Source organism: Alligator sinensis, unplaced genomic scaffold (assembly GCF_000455745.1).
Source record: "Alligator sinensis unplaced genomic scaffold, ASM45574v1 scaffold953_1, whole genome shotgun sequence".
Lineage (NCBI taxonomy): Eukaryota > Metazoa > Chordata > Crocodylia > Alligatoridae > Alligator > Alligator sinensis.
The window spans coordinates 710519-733189 of NW_005842365.1; the positions used below are offsets into that span (position 1 = coordinate 710519).

At 50.1% G+C, this 22671-nt stretch overlaps 1 long non-coding RNA gene across 1 annotated transcript in view; it reads left to right on the forward strand.

Annotated features, from left to right (window-relative positions):
• The first annotated feature begins 14535 nt into the window (after window positions 1–14535).
• Window positions 14536–22671, forward strand: part of LOC102385531 — a 45906-nt gene continuing 37770 nt past the window's right edge. Inside the window, exon 1 of the long non-coding RNA XR_324507.1 lies at window positions 14536–14657. This is a non-coding gene — a long non-coding RNA (uncharacterized LOC102385531). The remainder of the gene's footprint in view (window positions 14658–22671) is intronic.

Genomic DNA, 22671 nt, shown 5'->3' on the forward strand with positions numbered 1-22671 from the left:
TGGTCAGGGCTCAGCAGTGACATGGTGGGGGGCTGGCCCTTGGCCACCTCCGTGGAAAGGCTCCCTGAAGGGAAGGTAGGCGCGCAGCCAGATCCTTGTCCCAGTCATCCAGGAGCCCCACACTCCCCAGGTCTGAGCACTGTGGGGTGAGTGGAAGCACACAGCTGAGTGGTTGGCCTGCAGGCAGAAATGGGGTGCAGTGGGGGCTGGAGCCACAAGAGTATATGCTGCCATGAGCCAGGCTTTCCCACCCTAGGAAAGGGGAGAGGGAGGCAGGCTGCCTGCAACCAGCACACAGCTGACCTCCACTCCTGGGTAAGTGATCAGGGATGGGGGAATAGGCTAGTGGTGGCCTGAGTTTGAGCCTGCCTCGCTGACTTACTATGGTCCCTGTGCATGCGTGCACACCAGACTCTTGATCTGAGGCTGTGCAGCACACAGACCTTGATACAGAGCATCTTATCTCAGAAATGCTGCAAATTTTAACAAACAACTTCTGTCTCATGGTTCTTCAGATCCTGCAGCTGCACATGAGGGAGAGACCACACTTTGCAGCCTGGATGCAGCCTCAAGGTCACTGCTGCCCCAGCCAGGGCCCTGCAGATGGGCCAAGTCTTCCAGAGGCAGGCACAGGACTGCACCGTCTTCCTGTAGTGGCTGGTGGCAGTGTCAGAGCACTGGCTGGAGGAGTCACAGGCCTGGCAGAAAGAGGATATCACCTACAAGGATGTGCAGGATATGGGAGGACTGAGAGTTTCTGGCACAGATCCTGGTCCTGCAGTGCCAGTAGCTTGACTTGCTGTGGGAGCAGAATGTCATCCTGGCTTTGGCAGTGCAGGCCATGGAGGATGACCTCTGGGTACCAGATGCTATTCTGGTCCTGGCAGTTACTTTCATGCTACCTGCTGCCCAGCCACCAATGCAGGCTCCCACCTGGGCCTCGGACAATGTCCTGCAACATCTCTAGCATCCAGATTCCCCTTCCCCAGACCCCACCTGGGTCCAGTGCCACCCAGCCCCGCAACCTGGGCCCAGCCCATATACTTGCCTCATCTCTGTGCAGGCATTGAGCCAGAGCTGCCTGCAGCTGGGCAAGGACCACACTCTGGCTCTGCTATGCCTGGACACCATCTGCCAGAGGGGGAGCCCCCCACTTGCCACACTCATCATGGTGTCCACACCTGAAAGTGAAGGGCCAAAGAGCAGGGTGCTGGGTGCCTGTCCCTAGGCTCTGTCCACTAGACATGTCCACCCCAAAATGCACCCACCTTGGGACACCACACAAAGCATTTTGTCAATAGTTTGCACAGGGAAGAGGGTGTTTTATTGTTGGTAGGTGGGGTGGGTGGTGGAGGGACTCTGTTTGTTGGAGGGGGAAGATGTTGGGGTGTCTGTTGGAGAGGGAGGGCGGAGGGGGGCTGTTTGATGTGAGGGGAATAAAAACTTGTTCTTCTGACATGTGTCTGCAGTAAGTGTGGTGCTGGGGATGGTTCAGGGGGTTCCATGGGTGGTCGTGCAATTGGGCTGGAGTGCAGGAGGAGGTAGTGAGCCAAGGTCTCCCACATCCAGTACCCTTGTCCCTACCGGCAGGTGTGCAGCTTTTCCAAGGCCTCAGCAGTAGCTAGGGGTGGGGGGATGGGGAACCACTGTCACAGATGGTGCTTCTGCTGCCAGGTGTCTTCTGCCCACTGCACCTCCTCTGCCCAGACCTCATAGAATACCTCCCTTTGGGCTTCACAGATGTTATACAGCACACAGGTTGCTACAGTGACCCAGGGGAAGTTCTCCTTGGGGAACTCAAGGTGAGGGAACACCTGAGTCCCTTGTGATGGCCAAAGGCACATTCCATCAGAGCATGGATCCATCCCAGGCCTGCTGGGAGTTCAGCTGAAGGACCACATAATTCAGGGCAAGGGTGGGTAGGAGGGGTCCCCAGTGAGGAGGGGAGGGACCACCACAGTGCCCAGCTGCAGGTCCGGCACCCCCAGCATGAAGCTTCCACTCTACACCAGGCCTGGCAGGCTGCAGTTCTGAAATGTGGGTGTCGTGGGCACTGCCCACCCAGCTGGTGCTCACATGTGTGAAGATGCTGCGGTGGTCCACAGTGGTCTGGAGCACCTTGGAGTGAAATCCCCTGTGGCTGTATTAGGGCCAGTGGCCATAGGGTGAGCAGGTGATGGGGATGTGGGTCCCATCCAGGGCCCTGATACACTAAGGGAATCCCAGGGCATGGTGTCCCCCAGCACATCCTGGAGGGTGCCACAGGCTTCCAGGACAGCCTCCCTGGCAGTGGCCTTACCCATGCCAAACTGGTGGCTGATGTACTGCAGGATGGCAGGAAATACCAGCTTCAGCAAGGTGAGGATCAGCCAGGTGTCCTTAAGGAGGGGCAGCCACATGCTGAAACTCATGAGAAAGGCCTTCAGCCACTGCTCATTGTCCCAGTTGTACTGGGCAATGTGCAGCCACCAGTCCTGGCTGGCCCAGCAGGCCCATAGGAGGTAGGACTGGAAGCCTTGGAGAGTGACAGTGGCCCTAGCAGTCCTGTCCAGAAGCCCCACATTGTAGTCCCTGCCAGCGGCAGCTGCACAGTGGTAGTAATGGCCCTGGGATGGTGTGCTGCATCTAGGCAGGTGGTCACTGCATGGTGGAGTGGAGCTGGGTGGGGCAAGACATCTGTGGGCCAAGTGGTGGTCAATGAAGCAGGCCAGCAGGGCTAGTGCATCAGCCAGCAGGAGACTGGGATGCTAGTCATTGCCAGAGGCAGGGGAAGGAGCAGCCATGGTGCACGGAGGCAGAGTTGTCAAGGAGATTGCTGCCACATGCTGTTCTTGTGCTGGGCACTCTGCTCCTGGGCAGAGAAGTGGCTGGCCAAGGAGTAGAGAGAAGGTCTGTCTTTTGAAGAGGAAAGCTGGCTGCTGGGAGTGTAGCTGGAGCCTGGAGCTCCCCCTGGTGGTAGCAGGGGCCCAATGCAGGGCTGCAGGAAGTTTGGTGCTAAGAGCAGCAAATCTGCTGCCTATTCCCTGTATGTGAAGATGCCTGCCCAAGAGTGCTTAATCCTCAAAAGCTTACTCCCAAGTAAACTGAGCCCAGATCAAATGCATGTGTAGACAAGCCCAGTAAGTGTCACTGTCTACATGTGCAGACACTTACTGCACAGTAAATTGGTCTACTTTATGTTTAATTTACTATCGGCAAATTCAGATAGCAAATCAACTGCAGAGTAGCTACTGTGCACTAACACAAGTGTAGATGCTAACTGGGACCAAATTTGATTCCAATCAGCCCCATCACCAGGGGGCTACCTGAAGGTTAGCCCCAGAGCCATGGCGTTTGGGGCTTCTCTAGCCCCAGGGCTGGGGTGTCCCTATGCCTGTTGCAGCCCCAGGCCCTTAAAGGCTGCTGTGACTCTGGGGCCCTGGGACACCTGCAGCCAGCCTCTGGCCACTATATACCACAACAGTGGCCTCTGGCCAGCTGCAGGACCCTGGATGGAACCCAGTGCTGCTCTGCATCACAGCCCTGCCACCTGCCTGCCAGTCCCACACCATGTCCTTGTGCTGGGAGCCCATCCCACCATAGTCCTTACCCCTGTCTTTGTCCAGCAGCTCTGGCAGCCTGGGTCGGTACTGTCCAGCCAGCTCTGGGTGTGCAGCTCTGCATGGGAGGCCAATCTGAACATGGTACTACCTGCCATCAGCTGCTCCTTCATCTTCCCAGAAGAAGCTTCTGTCTGGGCACCGAGGCACTGTTCTCCTGCATTCCAGAACACCACCAGGAGCTGCACATCTTCCCTCCCAGTGGGAACAGACTCGGGCCACTGGGTATGCCAGCTACACCCACACAGTAAGTCCTGCATGGTGGGGAGAGGGCTGTTCCTGTCCCTTTCCCTGCCCCTGCCCCTGCCCTTATCCCTGCTTCCATGCCCCACCCAGTTTGGCCACTCTCCCCCTGGCCCCAGAGTCCCCCTGCACAGTACGCACGAAGGCAGAAGACAGTGCAAAACTTTACAGAGCAGCCTGTGCACCCTCAGCTAGGCAGGCCAGACCTCTCATGTGTGGAGGAATGCATTGATGTTGGCAGTGATGTCATCCTCAGGTGCAGTGTGCAAGGATGTGTAGTACAGGCACAGGTAGCCCTCCAGGAGGCAGAGGACATTTCTTAGATGGCCAATAGGTGGACATTTCAGGGTGGCACAGGCTTGCCACTGTCAAAACTCAAGGTCCAATGCCAGGTTGTCAGGTGTACTTGGAGCACCATGGTGAGCAGCAGCAGCAGAGCATAGTGGGTCAGGCACCTCCCAGTCTGCACAAACAGCTTCTTGCGGTGAATCTAAGACACTTTCATCAGGGACATGCTCAGAGTGCAGGACAGGTGCAGAGGGGGGGTGGTGGTAGCCCAAAGGTGCCTCTATGGAGAGGCACCCTGAAATGAGGGCAGGGGTATAACCACTCTGCCTCCCAGTCAGTGCAGCAGGTACTGCCAGGACCCAGGCCTGTTCCCATCTGGGAAGGGGGAGGGGAAGGAAGACTGTGTCCAGCCAGCAGTCAGCAGCCCACTTCCCCTGTAGAGTGAGTGGGGACAAGGGGCGTGGCCTGTGGATGCCTGTTCCAGGGCCTTCCCAGATGACTTACCAGATGACTTCCCAGATGACTTCCCAGGCCCTGGGCATCCATACACACACAACCCCCTCTCTGAGGCTGAGCAGTGCACAGACCCCTGGTATAGTGCATGTTATCTCAGAAATGTTGCAAAATATCATAAACAGCTTCTTTCTGCTGGCTCTGAAGGTCCTGGAGCTGCATGCTGGGGAGAGACAACAGCTGCCAGAAGGGATGTGCCATAAGGTCACCACCAGTCTCAGCTCTGCCCTTCCTTATGAGCTGGCTTCAGCAGTGGAGGACACAAGACTGGACCCAGTTCCTGGACCACCTGGTCACCGTGGCTGAGGAGTGGTTGGAGGACATTGCATTCGAGTAGGAGTGGGTCACACACAAGGTGGAGAGGGAATGAGACAGGGACTGGATGGACCAGGAGTTCCTGGACCTCAAAGGAGAGGCACCTGGAGTCCCAGGAGAAGCAGGCTGTCATGATTTCCAGGGCAGTGATTACCACAGAAGACCGCTGGGTGCTGCATACTGTCTTCGCTCTGGCAGTTGCTTTCATGCTGCCTGCTGCCCAGCCCCCAGCCACAGCCCCTCCTGCCCCCTGGCAGCTTCATGCTGCCCAGCAGCAATCCCCACAGTGGGCTTGGGCTGAGATGCAGTGGCATCTCCACCAGGCAGGTGCCCCTGCCCTGGCACCTGCCCTGACTCCCCCATCTGGCCCCAGAACAGGAAATTCCTGCAACAGGAGTAGCACCATGTGCAGGCCCTGCTGACCTGGTTCACTGGGTGCAGAAGCTGGAGCTGCCCATGCCCGCAGAGCAGTGCCCACCATCATCCCCAGCTCAGCCCTCTGACTGCTGGCCTCACCATGGTATACACATCCACATGGGTGACTGGCGCTGCCTTAGTCAGGAGGGGCACATGCCAATTGGAGGGGGGTCCCCCCATGGCCAATCCTACTGACTGGAGGGGGTGCCCCCCACAGCCAATCTCACTACCCAAGGGGGGGATCCCTCTGCAGCCAATCCAGCAATGGCTGATTGCTGCAGCTGATGGCTGGGAACGGCTGCAGAGATCAGCTGGCACTTGCAGGGGGGGCACTGGTGCTCCTGCCTCCCCCCCCACAATGATAGTCAATGATAGTCCCCCCCCACGTATTGCCTAAGCGGTGAGGACAGCCGGTCAGTGGGAGCACCAGTGCTTTCACGGGGTGTACATGCACCCCCGTGCACCTTCTACACATCGCAACTGCACACCCATGGGGTTGCAGCCAGAGGCTGGGGGGCTGGGGGCCTGTCCCTGGGTTACAATCCCTAGTAGCCCCCTCTCCATTGCCCCCCACCCTGGGAAAGGACACACAGCATGAACTGTACAGAGTCCGCACAGGAAGGAGGGTGCTTTATTGGTGGTGGGTGGGTTAAATGGTGCAGGAGCTCTGTCAATTGAGGGGGAGGGGAAAGGGACTCTGTGGTTTGGGAGGGAGAGGGGCTTGGGGCTGTTGTGGGGGAGGAGGGAGGGGCTCTGTTGTTGGGGAGAGATGGGGCAAGGGGATGGAGCCTATGTTTGTGGAGGAGAACAAAGTGCTTGCCCCCAGTGAACCTGGTGGTGAGATCTGTGGTTGGCCGTGCAGGTGGTGTATAGTGGGGAGTTCAGGAGGAGATGGTTGGCCAGGCCTCACCGGCAGGTGTGAGGTTGACCTATGGCTTCAGTGTGGAGGGGGCTGTCACTGTTGCTGCAGCTGGCACTCCTGGTACCAGGCATCCATTGCCCACTGTGCCTCCTCTGCCAAGGACTCACAGATCTCCTCCAGGGCCTCACAAATGTTATGCAGCACATAGGCTACTATGATGACCTGGGGGATATTGGCCTCTGTTACTTTGGAGGGGGCAGGGAGGTGAGGGTATGCCAGTATCCCTTCAGTGGGCCAAAGGCACACTCCACCAATGCACAGATCCAGCACAGGCACCTGATGAAATGTGCCTGGCAGGGGTCCAGCTGGCCAGTGTAGGGTTGCATGAGCCAGAGGAGGATCAGATAGGTGGGGTCCCTGATGAGGAGGGGTGGAACCTTTGACTTGAAGCACCCACTCTCCACCAAGGCTGGCAGGGTGGAGTTGTGGAAGACATGGGCATCATGGGGGCTGCCCATCCAGCCAGTGCTCACACTGATGAAGGCACTGTAGTGGTTGATGACAGCCTGGAGCATGATGGAGTGAAAGCCCTGATGGCTGTAGTAGAGATAGTCACTTTGGGGTGGGCAGGTGACAGGAATGTGTATCCCATCCAGGGCCTCAATGCACTGGGGGAAACCGAGGGTATAGAAACCTGCCACCACCTCCCGGGGGAGCGGGGGGTGCATCTGGAGAATGGTGTGCCCCAGCACATCCTGGAGGGTGACACAAACCTCCAGGACAGCCTCCCTTGTGGTTGCCTTGCCGACGCCAAAGAGGTGGCCAATGTAGTGCAGCCTGGTAGTTGTGGTCAGCTTGAGAAGGGTGATGGCCAGCCGCGTGTTCACGAGGAGAGGCCACCTCATGGTGGTGGCCTGCTGCTCCAGGTGTGGCTGGAGCTTCTCAAGGAGCTCCTGGAAAGGTGGCCCAGGTCATGCAAAAGGACTCCAGCCATTTTTTATTATCCCAGGTGTGCTGGACAATGTGCAGCCACAATTTCTGGCTGGCCAGGCAGGCCCATGGGTGGCACAGTTGGAGCCTCAGAAGTTCATGGAGAGCACTTATGGTGGTGTCCAGGTGCATGCCATCAGTGTCCCTGCTTGGGTCCAGGTGGCAGCACAGGATCCTGGCAAGCAGGTGTCCAGCAGAAGCCCAGGTGCTGGAAATCATTCCTGGGGTCTGGGGGTGGAGCAGCCATCATGTAGTGGGCACAGACTCTGGTGACAGGGTCAAAGAGGGCTGTGCCAGCACCCTGCAGGCTACTCTGGGCCAGGAATGCAGGTGGTCAGAAAGCAGCACCTGGTCCTGGCTTTTAAAGTTGGCCTCCAGCCACAGGCAGCTGTGGCCAGAGACCCTCCAGTTCTGTGCAAGGACAGAAGGGTTGGGAGCAGGCTACTGCCAGGAGCAGCCCAACTACCTGTCCAGGGCAGGTTTACATTGCAGTAAATTACTGCAGAGTAAACAGATCTAGCAGTATTCATATGTAAACTCACCCACTGTTGTGCATGTATTGTGGTGGAGATGTGTGCGTAATTAGCCTCCTCTTTGCGCTCTTGGGGCATTTTGTACTTCTTCAAATGCCAATACAACAGATGCCTTATGACAGAATCTTTTAACTGCTCTACCTGACACCTGATGGGCTACTTGACTCTTTGCCGATGAACTACCTTGTCCATACAAACTAACAATTAGAACCAGCTATAAAACAAAGCTGTTGTAGAAAATATCCATTTTTCAGTGAAAAAAAAAAGTTCCTCTGAAACCAAAATATTCCAGCTGAAAAGTGAATATTTCAATTCAGAAATGTTGCTCTAATATCTCAGGGGGTTGTAGCTTGGCTGCATCATGTTTCTATTCTCTTCTACTTGTCAGACTTCCTGGTAAAACTAAATCTCCCACAATGTACCACAGCCTATCCCTCTAATTGAATTATTTTTATAAATCCTATGATCTCTAAGTATTATAGGAGCTGTAGTCCTGTTGGTGAGCTTGGTACACAGAGAACCTGGCCAATAGATATCCAAACAGTAAATCCTATCAGGTACTACAGCAGATTTTCTATGTGGAGATTTTCTGTTTGGAGCTGATTTTTTCACTTTTTGAATGAAAACTGTTCAGTGGCTAGATATTCATTTTTTTTGGATGAAAAGTTAAAATTGCAAATCAATATTTTTTGTTAAAAAAATAATCAGAATTATATTTCAAAAGTTTCAGTGGAAAGCCTCTAAGTAGCTCAAGAACCAAGATCTGCTTGTGGCCTATTTCTACAAAACAGGTACCAGCAAGACTGGTCCCTACTGTAAGGCCCCTTTTTTCTAAGTGGAGTAGGAAAAGGAGAGAAGAGTGTATAAGGAAAGAGCCTGGCAGAAACTGAGGGTGAGTTGCTTTTGGGACATACAGTAGTTAGCATATATGAAGGCTTCATGGGAAAAGCAGTCTCTCTGGAGTGGAAGGATTGATACACCTGTTACAGAGAAAGCATTCTGGCTGTAGTCACACCACTATGATGCAATTCTCTGTGACTCCATGCGACTGGGGCAACTATTTGGGGGGAAAATAGATCTGGGATGAAGAGTGCTTTGGAGTATGAGGGACTGGGTTCTGAGGAACCTCAAAGGGTTTCTAAGAAAAGGGCTTTTTTTCACTGTTTCTTCCATTTCAGGCCTCAAGCCCAAAACTTCTTTGCACCCAGCTCCCGCCCTACTCCTGCCTTTGCAGGCCAACCTAGATTTCTCCCTTACCACTGGCACCTCCCCATCCTGTTACCCCATCTCCCCCCCTGCATCCTCCTCCCTGAGAAATATCACTCAGGTTTAACTTTGCTTTTGTTTGTCTGGGGGAACTGTACAAGCGTATGTGATTTCCACCCCCCCACCCCAGTATTTCATTCTGGTTCATCCGAACAGGCTTCAAATAGGGTGATTTGCCAGGGTGAGCTGCCATCAAGAACATATTCTTGCTTCTCATACCCCAACTAAGATGTCCATCTGGATCTCACACATTTTATCCTGAGTTAGTTTAGCTGTAGTCTCCCATAATTACACTGTTATCTATGGTTGCCTATGTTGCTAGTCCCTGACTCCAAACATGCTGATGGCTTTCCAGTTCAAGAGCAGGGGCAATGATGCAGCATAAACAGAGAGGGTGCTGACAGATGCGGGGGTGGGGGTGGGGGAACTATGCTTTACCAGAAGAGGAATTGCATCAGTTTGACCTAGCTCCCCAAGGTCTGTATAGTTTACATGCTTCAGTGGGGCTTTTGGGGGCTTTTATCTAAAAGATGATTCAATCAGCTATTAGATAAAAGTACCAAACCCCCCTGCTAAAATGTCAATTATACAGACACTGGGTGAGCCAGGTCAAACTGATGTGATTCTTCTTCTGGGCATGCACTGCACTCAGTGAAGGGATGCACTGAGCTGAAAATAAATGGCTGATTGGTTTGTTTGTTTTTTCTATGCCTGTAAGCATCTAGAGTGAAGGGAAAGATGTGGTCGTGGGTTATCTGACCTTCTAAAGATATGCACAGTTCTTTCTGCGCAAATTTGGAGCCAGATTTAGTTCCACCTATTAGGCGAATGAGTGAACTTAAGCACCTACGTGTAATTCTATTAATTGAGTCTCTAATTAAAAATGGTTAATAACAAAAGGTGGGTAGGTGTCCCTTCTCACTGCTTTTTGTGACTCAACCTTAACGGTCAGATGATAATGTATTACAAGTGCAGATGTGTTTATGGATCAGGGACTTAGACATAGTGGAATGCCCCAGTCCCATGCAGTCACTAAGCCTAAGTCAACTTAGATGGCCAACAGGTGGAATAGAATTTGATTCTTGGGCTTTGGCATTGCTTCGATTGTATACCCCGGACTTAGGAAGTAACAGTAACCTGGACAACCAGTTTTTTTTTGTCAGTAACTCAGTGAAACTTCCCCTTCTAACCAGAATTATTTTGGTCTGGCCAGAGCTGAGTCCTTCTTTTCCACCAAGTGTAGTTGTGAGACACCTCATCATTGTGATATACTACTGAAAAAAACAAGGCATCCTTAGTGTCCAGAATGAGGTATGCCAGTGGGGATCAGAGTCCATCTATGACAGGAATGGCTATTTCACCCAGACAGCTCCTCAGTTAGTCTCGTGTAGTACAATGAAATGCAGAATTCAGCCTTATAGGACCGTGCAAGCAAGGACTTTCAGGAAGGAAGAACTATAGCCCACATCTGAAAAATCATATAATGTTCTAGAAAGCTAAATCCTGTTACACTTTATGCACCTAAATGGCACTTATGCAGCCATACAACTGCACTTTTTGGCATTTACATACAGTTTGAGATTCAACTCTGAAGCTAGAAGTCCATGCATGCTTATTGAGTATGTTCAATAGGCTTGTGCTCCCATTGGGAAGCTGTAGCATAGTGAAACAGAATCACTCTGATATCCATAAAAGGCTGGGAAAGCCCCGAAAATGTAGTTACAGAAAGTCCCCAAGTAAAGCATGCTAGGTGCAAGAGGAGGGTCATGCTACCTTCTTAGCCCCATGACTTACTGGCTTGGGCACTTACCCAGGAAGCAGGATTCCCAAGTTCTAGGCTTCCCTCACCCATGTGGAATTTGAACCTGCATCTCCTACCTTCCCAGAAAAGTTCTCTAATCACTAACTCACAGGATAGGCACTGTTTAAATTGTTCTCTATGCTTCTTCTTGAAGCTGGCCCACTGGTTCCTTGTATTTAATATTCATTGGATAAACTAGATAAATATTTGACTGCTAACCACAAAAATAAAGAATCCCAAACTGTATAAGTGCTAAAACAGCAATGTTGCAGCTATGTACATGCAATTTAGGGGTGCCTGTAGACATGCAGGAAGTGATCTGCTCTGATGTGCTGTAATTACAGTGTGTTTGAGCAGACTCAATTAATCAATTAAGTAGCACACTCTAGCAGCCTTGGCATCTGGTGTATTCAGCATCCCTGTGTTTCAAAATGGCAGCAGAGTTACTTTAACTAAAGCTGATTAAACCTGCTTCAGTTAGAGCCACCCTGCTACCATTTTGAAGACCAAGACACTGAATACATGAGGCACTACAGGTACTTTAATTAGAGTGGCTCCCAAGAGCTGCTGTAATTAAAGCGCCCTCCCCTCCCCAACACATGTAAAGACTCCGAAGGGGCCTAAAGTGAAACAGGATTTAGTTCATATTATCTCCACTTCTAATCAGCACTTCCCCTCTCAAGGCTTCCTGTTAGAAGGATGTGACTGGAACCATTAGAATCATTTGTTCCAGCAGGATGACAATAGTTCACTAGGCTTATTGCATCACATTACTGAGAGCACCCATAGGGTGAGCAGTGAAATCTAACTCTAGCCATTGCCATGAGCAAATGGATATCTATGATTATGCACAGTGCATTATTTGCTGTTGTACAATATGACAAACAGCTTTGTTTCTGTCTCTTAATTGGTTGAACCACCTCAGTAGTCATTTCTGGCCAGCACAGAATGTCAGCAGAAATGAGAATGTTTCAATATTGCTATGAGAACCCTTCTAACACAAAGGCTTCCATGGTTATTTGCCCCTGTTGGGGGTCACAGTACCTCTTCTTTCAGCAAAAAAAATGACTGTTAAAAGTTCTCACCAAACTAAGCATTCCTAAATAAACAGCCAGAAGATTGCAAATGTCAGCTAAGCTGTTTTTGTGGGCCAGTTTGCAGATTATTCCCCAAACCATTTGTGTTGTGTTTACCTAGCTCAGTAGTACAGGGTGCTCATCTTCCTTGGAGATATTTAGAAGGTTCTTGAGCATGGCCTTAATTCTATGTTCATCTTTGGCAGCAATATCATTATAGGGGGATAGGTTCAATGGAGTCACCTAGTAATTTCGATGCAGTGTGTTATTACTCCGAGGATCTGCAAACCAGGAGCAAGCATTGCCAAAGCATTACCAAACTTCTAGGTCTAGGAAAGACCATTCCCATCTAGTCCTTGGCAATTCTGAACTTTCCTGCCCTGTGTGAGAAGGGCAACAGATCTGTATTTTAGCTCTTTACTCTTATCCATCAAGGCATGCACATTTAAATACAAAGGGTTTGATTCTACCTATTAACTGTTACTCCAGTAAAATGGGAGCACAAGGTTATCTTATTATGTCAGCTTTGTTTGCAATCAAACAGACTTTTCAGTATTCTGTTATATATTTGGATAAATCAAACTACTCTTTAATAAACAGTACAGATACATTTTATAATCAGCTGGATAAGCATTGAACAGGGATGATTTAGAAATAGAATTCTTGCATATGACCAGGAGGTTGGAACAGCTGACCCTTGAAGTCCCTTCCAACTGTTTGACTCTAAATCACTCTCAAAATACTTGATTTTTCAGCTACATGTTCATTAATGTACCATAATTATGGTGCGTTACATTTACTACATTTAATGACAGGTACTAACTTAATGCTCTGTAATTGGCGCTATTGTGCATTAGTGCAGGTGACCAATTTTTTAGTTACATTAATGCGCATTAGACTAAATCTACTGTGCATTAGCACATTAGCATGGGTTTTATCCACTTTGCTAATGCACAGTACAATTAGTTTTCCACACTTTAAGTGTCTCATGTAACTGCACACCCAGACTCAGAAAAGAAAACCTAGCACCAAAAAACCAGACAAACCAGGACAAAGCTCTTTGAGGGAGGTTTTGCTGTTTGGAGTCTGAGAGACCAAGCTGAGTTTTCACTATCAATTATGAGAAAATTCTATGTTGTCTGAAGAACAAATATAGAACCACTCAGCTGCTATGAAAATTAGAGGCTTTCTATAGACAGGGGTAACTGTCATAGCAAAGAAGCAGAAAATAATTATCAGATGAGGTTCTGCTAATTGAATGAAATGCAAATTTTGGGATAATAAATCACATTATAGATGTGGTAATAATTTGAACTGCTTCATTGCAGATCTGCCCCATGCTGTTTGGATGCTCCAGTGAGCAGCAGTCAGCAGGTTCGTGGCAAGCTGTATCTATCTGTCTCAGACGGCCGGAGCCGACTTGAGGTGATTTAGAAATTACTCGGTCATTGGGCGGGCTGGTGAATGGAGAGGCAGACAAAACATATTGGTTGCAAAAAGCTTTACTTACACTGCTAGTAGTCACGACACAGGTGGTCCGGTCACTTAAACAACTACACGAGTTGCTCCAGCTGGCAAGGCTCAGGCCAGCGAATCCATCCATACACGAGTCAGGCCGGCAGGAAAAAGGGTACGTCGAAGGATTGCACTCGGCGACGGGGAGAAGAATCAATAGGTGATCAGGCTATCGATCAGCTCAGCCGCAAGTCAGGAATCTTCAAAGGCACTCTGCAGCGTGCTCAAAGTTCTCCGACTTGGGCGGAAGTCGCACAGAATTTTATACGGCTAGCAAGTCAATCACTAGCCGCCACGTAGGAATAATTTAGAACTGGCCAATAGTGGGACACAAATTTGCATACGAATGGCGGGAACTCTCTTGCATCGGGGTTTTCTGTTGCAGCAGAAAACTTTTGCTGTGCACAGAGACTCTCATGTGGCAGGAAAATTCCATCGTGCCGAGGCACTAAAATCATTGGGTTGTGACACTATCCAGGTTCCAGGATCCTGTTTTGGTACATGTCTACCTCACAGAATTGTATACACAGCCTCAGTTATCTTTAGAACCAGGTGAAACTTATTAGGGTTTATTTATTTGTTTGTTGGGGTGGGGAGAGGTTATGGAGGATTTTGAGATTTGATTTTGTTCCAATTTAGAACAGCACCTAAGCCTTATGAAATACTTTGTGAAGTGGAGACCATCCCTACTTGAATCCAAGATTTAGGGTAGACAACCTGACAGAGTGTCTCTGAGTTGAGGACCCTGGAGACCCAGGCTCCCAAAAAGTCATATTTAGGGCAACCTAGAATAGGCCTTCCAGGCCCTAATGTCCCACAAGGTTAGCTGCTGAAGAGGCAGGAAGGCAAACTGGAAGGCCGTACTTTAAGAGACACAGGGCACACCTACACATGCAATTAATGCACCTGAATTTACTGTGGAGCAATTTGCTCTGCAGTAAACTACTCCTGGGTGCAGAATCTACATGTGCACCTGGGTCAGCAGCACATCAAGCCAGGGCAGAGAAATTTAGGTCAGGGCTGCTCCTGCCCTGCTCTTCCCCCTGCAGCAGCTAGGGGGAGCTCCAGAATCTAGCCACAGATCCCCAGCTTCCAGCTCTGCTCTGTCAAAGGCTGTCTCATGCTTTGGTCTCTGGCCACATGTTTCTGTGGCCCCAAGCAGTCTGCAGCCTGGAGACTGAAGCCTGCTGACACAGCCCTCCAGGATGCCATCCCAAAAGCTTGTGCCCAGTGTACCAGGTATGCTCCTTGACCTTTCCCCCGGCAGCCAGGGCACCATGTCCATAGTGCAACCCCAAGAACATGCTCTCTTTGGACAGTTTGCAGAAAGGCCCACACTGGCAGAGGGCTCCAGGGTGAGCCCCAGGCTGGCAAAAGGCTCCAGGGAAAGACTTGGTTGGTAGAAACGGGCTGGTAGAAACCTCCAGGGTAAGTCCCAGGCTTGTAGAGGTCTCAGTGGTGAGCCCCAGGCTCTGGGTGGCTCTGTTGGATGGTGGAGGAGCTGCCCATACAGCAGCAGGCAGGAGTGTGGCCCCCTGCTGGCTCAGCTGATTAAGTGAAAATTGCACCATCTACATGTACATTTAATCATCCTAATTTAGTCCACCATTGGATAGTACTTGTGTCTTGTGGGGTTATTCTATCACAGAGTAAATTATTCTACTCCGGCCTAATTCCAGCCCACCTATAGACTGCAATGCTTTACTATGGAGCAGATTAGTAGGGATGTGTGAAGCTTAAGTCCATGATTTCACTTAGCAGCCATGAGGCTTCTGCTGCCAGTGGAAGCAAGAAGGTGGGAGCAGTACCTGGCATCTTTGCACCTGCATCACTTCCCCTAACTCCAGAAATAGGCAACAGCAGCAGAATGACTGTATACTTCACTCCAATTTCATCTCCCAATGTGAGCCTCCTACTACCAGAGGAGGAGTTGGAGCTGGAACCAGGGGACCTGAGTGCCCTGGCTAAAGCAATTCTGGGGACTGAGGAGGAATCTGAGTTTGTGCTCCACACCTCTTAAAGTTTCCCTAGACCAAGGTCTCCTTCTCCAGAAAGCATCTCAGAGGAGCCTGAGGTTGTGGAGTCTCCAGAAAATGGCTCAGCTGAAGCTGCTCCTCCTGCTGTTTTTCTGCAGCCTGCTGAGAAGGGGGATAAGGCAGGACCTCCACCCTCAACCCAGAAGCAGGGGAGTAGTGTAGTGTGGGATCATTTTGAGCTGGCAGATGATCCCAGGTTTGCTCTCGGCCAGCACTGCTGAAGGCAGATCAGCCGGGGCAAGGAGGTGAAAGACTTCACCACCACAGTGATGCTGCTGCATCTCAGGAGGCTAAGGCTGGGGATCCTGCCTTACCCTTCTTCCTGATCAGCCTGGGAACAGTGTGAGCATGCCCAAAGGGAAGCCCCCCACTCACTCCAAAGCCCCCGTGCCCCCAAAGCAGAGGCAGGCCACCCTGGAGCAGTGGGGGAAAGCTGCAGACAGAGTGGGGTGCATTCCCAAGCCAAGTCAGATCACCCAGACCACTGGGGAGATGCTTGCTCTGGATAGCCAGCCCTTCTCCTTAGCTGAGTGGCCAGTGTTCAGGTGGCTCATGGCACTCATGGACCAAATTTACCAAGTGCCCGCACACACCACCTTTAGCAAGACAGTGGTGCCCTCCCTGTATGAGGCATGCAGGGAGTACTTGATGGAGGAGCTGCACAAGGCAGGGCCACAGGTAGCCCTGCACTTCAACTCTGACATCTGGGGCTGGGGTGGTGATCACACCTACATCTCCTCACAGGGCACTGGTGCAATCAGTCAGGATGTTGGTGGGCTCTCCTCCAAGCTGAGATTCTGGATGAGTCCCACAAGGCAAGGGAGGTCATGGTGGCCATGAACCACATGGTACAGGAGCGGCTTATTGGGCAGGCTGAGCTGACCCGTGGGTTCATGGTCACTGACCAATACGTTCAAGGCTGTCTGCGATGCCAACTTTGGTGGCATCTGCTGTGTGGCACAAAGGCTGTGTCTTATAGTCAGAGATGCCTTGGAGGGGGACAGGAATGTCACTGATGGCACCACCACTACCACTATGAGCCAGCTCATTTCAAAATGCAGAAAGGTGATGGGCTACTTCCACCGCAGCATCAAGGAGGGCAAGATGCTGCAGGAGGAACAGGCAGAGCTGAGCATCCCACAGCACAAAATCATACAGGATGTGGAGACTCATTGGAATTCCACATACCTGATACTCGAAAGGCTGGTGGAGCAACAGAAGGTCATCCATGAGATAGCCTTGCTCAGGGAGATTGGGATCAGCGGTCCCCTTAACAGAGTTGAGTGGGGTACCATTTCCCAGATCTTGCTGGTCCTCAAGCTCTTTCTTGAGGCCATCAAGATCCTCAGTTCTGGTGATGCCCTCCTTAGCCAGGTGATCCCCATAGTGAGGGAACTTGAGAAGCAAATGGAGAAGTTCCAGGGGATCAGTGTTCCTGGCTGGGGCAGATCGCTGTCACCAGATGTGCAGGCGTTATTGAGGCAGCTGAAGGAGGGAATCAGGAGACGGCTTGATCCCTTGCAGTCCAGTATGGTCCACATGCTGGTGGACATGTGAAACCCAAGGGTGAAGGGGAGCATGTGCACTGACAGCATCAAAACCCTCAAACACTGGACGCAGGTGCTGGTCAACAGAGTCAGGGAGGCAGAAGGGGAGAGACGAGGGGATGTGGAAGAGGGGGATCCACTTTTCCATGACAGCACTCCCAGCCCCAGCCCCAGCCCCAGCCATTCTTCTCCAAGCCAGCCACTGCCAATGTGGGCCACGGGCATAGCTTCAATGCTGGGGTCCAAATGCACTTGACCCCAGCCTCAGGTAAGTAGCACTGAGGATTTGGTGGATACCTATCTCTCTGAGCATATGGAGACACTGGGCTGCGACCCCTTGGTTTACTGGGCAAGCCTGGCAACACCTGTCCTGTCCACCAACCAGTGTTCCAAGTGAAAGGGTGTTCAGCATTGCTGGGGATGTTGTGACACCTCACTGCATCTGCTTGGATGCTGGTTTGGTGGAGCAGCTGGTGTTCTTGAAAATGAACCTCCTGCTGCTGGAGTTCCCCAAGCTCCACCTGCAGATGGACTGAGTGCCACCCTCCTCTCTCCATCTGCACCTATTTCTTTTTTTCCCTTTTTGAAAACCAGTTAATGCCCCACTCTCAGCTGGAGGGGGCATTGCTCGCTGCATCACCAGCCAGCAGGGGAAGAACATATCCCTGCTGAGCTTGCTCGCATGCCAGGATGAACTTGGAGGTCTGGACTGGGGCTATGGGGAAGGAGGAAGGAGGAGGCCGCAGGTCCTGGGCATAACCACTAAAACTGCAACCTGCCAGGGTAGGTAGGGTGGGACTGCTGGTGGTGCGGCAGTCCCATAAATGCCACATAAAGTTGGGTAGGAGATGTGATAACCTCCAGCTAATGCATGTATGCACACAGTCCTGGCTGGGGAAATTCCAGACCTGTCATGTCTTTCTTTGACAGGCCTGATTCTTGCTGGTTGTAATGGAGTTGTGAGGCTCCAGGTGAGCTCAGCTTAGATGCCTAGGATGCCAGCTTTTGGGTTGAAAATCCCTTTGTCAGGCTGAGGGAGCACCTGAAGTTTCTATGTCTGCTGGTCTTGGATGGAAAGAATAGAAAAGAAGCCAGAGGCTGGCCTGGCATGCAATGCAGGCAAGAAAGCCATTGGACCTCCTCAAGAACAGATCCAAATCAATTGGGTTAATGACTACACACACAAAATGTGTCAGAAGAAATAATTTTAACAAAGTATAGATTAAAAAATATATACTAAAAATCAAACCTACCATAAGTTATTTTAATTTTATTTTAAAAAATAATTTAAATAGTGTATGTATAGATGATTGAATAATAGCTCAAAATAAAATCTTACTCTTGTATGCTGTATGGTGCCCAAAGTGTAGGTACAGTGTAGCAGACCTCTCAGACCTCTTCCATTTGGTCACCCCCTTCCTCCCCTGCTTATTTCTGCCAGTGGTCCCACCTGCCATGACTTGATGGCATAAACTGACCTGGGACCATCTCAGCAGAAGAACAGGCTCTTGGTTACTTGGCCCTTGTCTGGATGGGGTCCTGCGGCAGGGAACTGGTAGTGCCTACCACTTTAAGAACTGGGCCAGGGAGAGGCAGGTGCTGAGGGCAGTTCATGATCAGCCAGCAGAGAAGAAACAGCTCTCTGTTGATCTCTCTGCTGAACTCTGCTAGGAACACCTTGGAGGTATATAGGATGGGTCTATGGGGATGGAGGAGGCTCCAGGTCCTGAGCATAAAACTGCACCCTGTCAGGGTAGAGAGGTCTGGTGGGACTGCCAGTGGCTCTGCAGCACCAGGAAATGCCAGGAGCACAAAACTCCCCAGTGAAAGGCAGGTAGTGTGGAGGATTTCCATGCTAGCCTCCTCCCTGTACCTCCTTCACCAGTTTTTTTCCCCTCTTTACCATTGTCTCTCTACCTGATTATGTGACCTAAGCTGAAGACATTCTTGAGGTGGGAGGGAACCTGCTCCCTTTGTCTCAAGTTACCCCCTCTTGCTGGCCAGGTGACCAGGTCTCTTACCTGTCTATCGCTCTAGATGCTAAGTAACCCTCTAGCCTACGTGCAAGACCTCACATATCAGGGAAGGGACTTAAAACTCTACTGTCTTAGCAAGGACCTCATGACTGGGAGTGGGGCTGGAGACCCTTTAAGTCTACCCAGCAACCCAGTGATGCATTTCCAGTTGATTGGCCTGGAACTTCAGCTAGTCTCCACTGGACCCCAGCCTGAGGTCATACGGTCTATATAAGTAAAAGACTGTCCAGGAGAAGGGGTGGAATCCATGATAAAGACACAGAGATGAGCAGGACATCTGCAGCTCTCTTTCTTGAAACTGGACACACAAGGAACTGCCTGCCTCCAGAGGAAAATATACAGCCTCTGGATGATACTTGTGAGTAAAATACTTGAAATCTAACTAGATATATAGCTTTCAGTAACTCAGATGCATGATCAAAGGCTACCCAGCCTTCCTGTTTGCTCTAAGGTATTTCTCTGATATTGCTCTCTCCTTTACCCTACTCCAAACCTACTCCTTGTAATCAATAAAGTTCTACTCTGCCTAGTGTAGGCGACTTATTGGGAGAGGGTCTAGATTATGCCTTGTGGTCTCCTTAGTCTGGCTGACCAAGGGAGGCCGCTATTTGTGCTTCAGACTAAGGGAAGCACCCCAAGTTCTTGCAGTGGGTTGAGTACCCCTCAGCTATGTAAAGCCTGTGCACATCAAGAGGTGCAGAGCCACTAACAGACTAAGACTCATGAGTGGTGGCAGCATTACCCCCAGGCTTGCGGGTGTGCTCCAAGAGGGCCAGCCAGAAATAAGGCACGCCTGGGGAGGCACTTGGAGTTCGGTAGGTGGTTGGGCGCAGTGAGGTGGGCGGCTCAGCGCAGGAGCTCCTCCTGCTGGCCTGCCACAGGTAGGGGACGCCTAATAACCTTCAGCCCCCCACACAGTCCTAACAGAGAAATAGCCATCTGTAAGAGCTTGGAGAGCCCTGTGGCTCAGTTCTTCCAGTGGAGTTGTCAGGGTAAAGACAGGCATGTAGCTTAGACCTGACCTGAAGTACCTCAACTGGCCCATGCAGGGGCCAGGACCCAGAGAGGGGTTAAAGGGATGCCATTAGGGATGCCCAAAGAGCAAGAGGCTTGGGATCCTCACTGGCCTGAGATGGGGGCAGGGCCTAAGGGGGAGCCAAAGGTCCCAGAGAGGGGACCACAGCTAAGAGGATGAAGGACACAGCTGAGTTTAGCTGCCTGGGATGCCTTCTGTGAGGCTTGGGCCACAGTGTAGGGGTGGAACGGAGCTGCAGTTATTCCCCTTAACATTGGGGTTCAAAATGGGTAGACCTCTTGCCTGAGTAACATCATAATCATTTAGTATCAAGGCATGGCAGATGAGAGAGGAGAGTGGTTATCCCAGAGACAGGTTGGTGAGCTAACATCAAACCAGCCCTGGGAAGGCCCCCTGCTACAGGTCCCCTCCACACCTGTCCACTTTTGCTCTAGCTGCACCTATTAGGTCTGAGTCCACTACTGCGGACTACAGCCTTCAGTTGCAGCATAGTGTGGTAACTAACGACTGTCTCATCAAAGCAATGGGTTCTCCATTACTCATTCCTCATCTGGATGGAGTCTACTCCATCCCTGTCCACTTTTGCTTTAGCTGTGTCTATTCACAGCCCACTTCTCAGGACTACGGACTTCAGATTCTAGCTGCCCCCTTTCAAACAAAATTACTCTGCCACAGGTTTACTTCACCATGGGCAAATTGCTTCAAGACCCAATGAAAAATAAAACCAAAAAGGCTGGGAACTTTCTGCTTCCTTAGTGACACACTGCTGGTCTCTCCAGCTTGGGTGTGTCTCCAGGTCACTCTTCTCTGGCCCTCCTTCAAATCAGTTGCCATCTCCACAGGGAGCTCCTTCCCCTTTGGACTCCTGTTGTTCCTCTTTCTCTGTGTCCCGAGCTGGGGCTTCACATAGTTGAAAAGGTATTAGTGCAAGAAAATGATCAACTTCCCAACCTCTCTAGTAAGGGGGAAGGGGCCCTGTTGCAATATTGAAAATGAAGTTAAAGACAAACAAAGGAATTCAATGGGAAGAATGAAGCCTCTGATGTGTGTTAACCAGAAAATCAAAGTCAGGCATCATCTCCATTGTTGCAAGGTGGAGCACTGCTGCAAGGTGATCATCACTCATTGAAGATCTAAGACTTGATTTGTTGGCTTTCATTGCAGAAAATGTCACTGAGTTACATATGTTGAGCCAAACAGCACAAGCATCTTCCCGGCATGAGCCTTGATCTTAGGAAACTTCTGTTCATTGAGAGAGGCATAAAAGCTAGGAAGTGGCATTGATTTGAATTGCTCCACAAGCAATGCATCACACTGCAGGTCAATAAGCTGGAGTTGGAGGTCACATGAAGCTTTATCAACATCAAATGTGAAAGGTGAAGAGACCAAAGACAGACCTTTTTCTATCATTCAAAAATCCTTGAATCAGCAATAAAATTCAGCATGCAGGTACATTAGTAATGACTTGTATGTTTTTAGGTTTTGATCCCAAACAGTAATCTGCTACAATGTAGGAAAATGGTTGGGATCTTTTTTTCCTATCTCATGGGAGGAAAGGAATAATTTGATCATAAATGACTTGAAGCTTAAATTCAAATCATGATCAAAAAGCCCCTTCCCTTGCAGTCATGAAGTCAGATCATTCATGTAGCCCATGGTACCAATGGCAAAAGCAAAATCAGAGAGCCAATCCACATAATTCAGCTGTGGGAAATCCACATCTTTTTTCTTCATTTTCAAAACAAACCAGTCTCAGCTCTCAGTTCTCACACTCTTTTCAAAGCATTACCCAAACTAAGCCATCTTATGTTGGCATGATACAAAGCATATCTGTGTTCAGATTCAGATTCCACATGCAAAGTTACAAATTGCCTGTGGATTAATCCTCTTGCTTAAATATAGTTGACCACTTTTGTAACTGTGTCCATGACAGTGCTTAGTTTAAGAACAATTTTACAGAGGGTCTCTTGACGAATATTACAGTGTAGAAAAATAACGTTCTGTTCTGGATTTGTTTCTTTCTCTTGGTCTTGAATTCTTTTTACCAATCCAGGATATTTGCCTGTCCAATTTGGGCTTCCATCTCTGGTCTCACACACCAGTTTTTCCAGTCCACTCCTAATTTTGACATGCATTAATTTACTGCTTCCAATAAATATTTTCCAGTTGTTGTGTCTTTCATTGACTGCATCAAAGCCAAGTCTTCTGTAAGCTCAAAAATTTCAGTGATTCTTCAAATGAAAATCTACAACTGGGCTGTGTCTTTGACATTACAAGTCTCATCGAGTGCCAATGCAAAATATGAGAAATTATTTACCTTACTTTTCAACTGCTGATCCAGGTTCTCAGAGGTATCTTTGATACCTCTCACAATAGTCCACCTTGACAAGCAAACATTCGCAAACTGTTCTTTCTTGTCTGGGAATAACATCACAGCAGACTCAACCGTACGTTCCTTTACACATTCTCCTTCAGAGACTAATTTGCTCTTCTTTGCAATATAGTGTGCAATTGCATAATTCATTCTTATAATTCATAGTTTCATAGTTTCTAGGGTCGGAAGGGACCTGGGCAGATCATCTAGTCCGACCCCCTGCC